The sequence below is a fragment of the Salmo salar genome, chromosome ssa07 (genome assembly GCF_905237065.1).
Source record: "Salmo salar chromosome ssa07, Ssal_v3.1, whole genome shotgun sequence".
NCBI classification, from domain to species: domain Eukaryota; kingdom Metazoa; phylum Chordata; class Actinopteri; order Salmoniformes; family Salmonidae; genus Salmo; species Salmo salar.
Genome location: NC_059448.1, coordinates 68,313,556 through 68,316,493, shown reverse-complemented (window position 1 = coordinate 68,316,493; position 2,938 = coordinate 68,313,556). Strand labels below are relative to the sequence as shown.

Genomic DNA, 2,938 nt, shown 5'->3' with positions numbered 1-2,938 from the left:
GGCTAGATACTACAGTTGGTAAATAGCCAGATAATGGCTGTGTGTTAGCTAGATACTACAGTTGGTAAATAGCCAGATAATAGCTGTGTGTTAGCTAGATACTACAGTTTGTAAATAGCCAGATAATGGATGTGTGTTAGCTAGATACTACAGTTGGTAAATAGACAGATAATGGCTGTGTTAGCTAGATACTACAGTTGGTAAATAGACAGATAATGGCTGTGTGTTAGCTAGATACTACAGTTGTTAAATAGACAGATAACAGCTGTGTTAGCTAGATACTACAGTTGGTAAATAGACAGATAATGGCTGTGTGTTAGCTAGATACTACAGTTGGTAAATAGACAGATAATGGCTGTGTGTTAGCTAGATACTACAGTTAGTAAATAGCCAGATAATGGCTGTGTGTTAGCTAGATACTACAGTTGGTAAATAGCCAGATAATGTCTGTGTGTTAGCTAGATACTACAGTTGGTAAATAGACAGATAATGGCTGTGTGTTGTAGCTAGATACTACAGTTGGTAAATAGACAGATACCGGCTGTGTGTTAGCTACATTTTAGTCATTTAGCAGACGCTGTTATCCAGAACGACTTACAGTAGTGAATGCATACATTTCATACCATACCATACTGGTCAACCGTGGGAATCGAACCCACAACCCTGGCGTTGTAAACACCATGCTCTACCAACTGAGCCACACGGGACCAGTTGGTAAATAGCCAGATAATGGCTGTGTTTTAGCTAGCTACTACAGTTGGTAAATAGCCAGATAATGGCTGTGTGTTAGCTAGATACAACAGTTGGTAAATAGCCAGATAACAGCTGTGTTAGCTAAATACTACAGTTGGTAAATAGCCAGATAACGTCTGTGTGTTAGCTAAATACTACAGTTGGTAAATAGCCAGATAACAGCTGTGTTAGCTAAATACTACAGTTGGTAAATAGCCAGATAATGGCTGTGTTGCTAGATACTACAGTTGGTAAATAGCCAGATAATGGCTGTGTTGCTAAATACTACAGTTGGTAAATAGCCAGATAACAGCTGTGTTAGCTAGATACTACAGTTGGTAAATAGCCAGATAACAGCTGTGTTAGCTAAATACTACAGTTGGTAAATAGACAGATAATGTCTGTGTGTTAGCTAGATACTACAGTTGGTAAATAGACAGATAATGGCTGTGTGTTAGCTAGATACTACAGTTGGTAAATAGCCAGATAACAGCTGTTAGCTAGATACTACAGTTGGTAAATTGCCATATAACAGCTGTGTTAGCTAGATACTACAGTTGGTAAATAGCCAGATAACAGCTGTTAGCTAGATACTACAGTTGGTAAATTGCCATATAATGGCTGTGTTAGCTAAATACTACACTTGGTAAATTGCCAGATAACAGCTGTGTTAGCTAGATACTACAGTTGGTAAATAGCCAGATAATGGCTGTGTGTTAGCTAGATACTACAGTTGGTAAATAGCCAGATAATGGCTGTGTTAGCTAAATACTACAGTTGGTAAATAGCCAGATAACGTCTCTGTTGTATAAAGTCTGTTTCTGGAAGTTGTACTATTTTACAGCAGTGCTGGTTTAGAGCTCTGAATAGTAGCTATCGTGAAAGTTTGTCTGTGAATGTTGAGCGTCTAGTGAAAACATCCTGAACTGACAATCAATAACCCCAAAAAAGTCAACAAAGAAACGTAATTAAACATAGAAGAGAAGATCATTAATTACACTCAAACTGTGTCCCAAATGGTTCCCTATTTGGTGAACTACCTGTGACCAGGTCCCATGTGGCTCTGGTCAGAAATAGCGCACTATGTAGTGAATAGCTTGCCATTTGGGACACGCTTCAGAGACAATTCATTACTCAATCAATAAAGGAGGGGTACAAACTATAGATGTGTTTAGGATTGTATTTCTTTTCTCTTGGTAGAAAAGTAAGACATAGAGTATTGATTCTATTGTGGTGTTCTTCCCCTCTGTAGTGGACCCAGTGTAAACTGTCATGGTCAGCTGGGCTTAACGCTGTGGATTTGGGGGGGAGACAGAGAGACAGAGAGAGAGAGAGAGAGAGAGAGACAGAGAGGGGGAATAAGAGACATAGAGAGAGAGAGAGAGAGAGATAGCAAGAGAAACAAAGAGATAGCGAGAGAGAGACAGAGAGAGAGAGATAGCGAGAGAGAGAGAGTTGACTGTGTCAGGGCATGTAAAATAGTGGGTCCATGTTCATTTCCAGGATGAACAAAGTAGACAGGAGAGGCAAGAGATGTTTTCAAATTAATTCCTGTCAAACATTATGTATGTTTTAATGCTGTGCTGTTCTGTTGTTTACAAAGTCCAAAGATGTCCATCTGTATTGACAGGTGATATCAGTCTGTAGTGACAGGTGATATCAGTCTGTAGGGACAGGTTATATCAGTCTGTATTGACAGGTGATATCAGTCTGTAGTGACAGGTGATACCATTCTGTAGAGTGACAGGTGATACCAGTCTGTAGAGGACAGGTGATACCAGTCTGTAGTGACAGGTGATATCGAGTCTGTAGTGACAGGTGATATCAGTCTGTAGTGACAGGTGATACCATTCTGTAGAGTGACAGGTGATACCAGTCTGTAGTGACAGGTGATACCAGTCTGTAGGGACAGGTGTTATCAGTCTGTAGGGACAGGTGATACCAGTCTGTAGGGACAGGTGATATCAGTCTGTAGTGACAGGTGATATCAGTCTGTAGTGACAGGTGATATCAGTCTGTAGAGTGACAGGTGACACCAGTCTGTAGTGACAGGTGATATCAGTCTGTAGGGACAGGTGATATCAGTCTGTAGGGACAGGTGAGACCGGGCTGTAGTGACAGGTGATATCAGTCTGTAGGGACAGGTGATATCAGTCTGTAGGGACAGGTGATATCAGTCTGTAGTGACAGGTGATACCAGTCTGTA

General features: G+C 40.7%; 1 non-coding gene across 1 annotated transcript; it reads right to left on the bottom strand.

Moving 5' to 3' along the window:
• Positions 1-630: 630 nt before the first annotated feature.
• trnav-uac (transfer RNA valine (anticodon UAC)) lies at positions 631-712 on the bottom strand. The gene has a single exon. It is a non-coding gene; the product is annotated as a tRNA-Val (tRNA).
• Between the last annotated feature and the right edge of the window lie 2,226 nt (positions 713-2,938).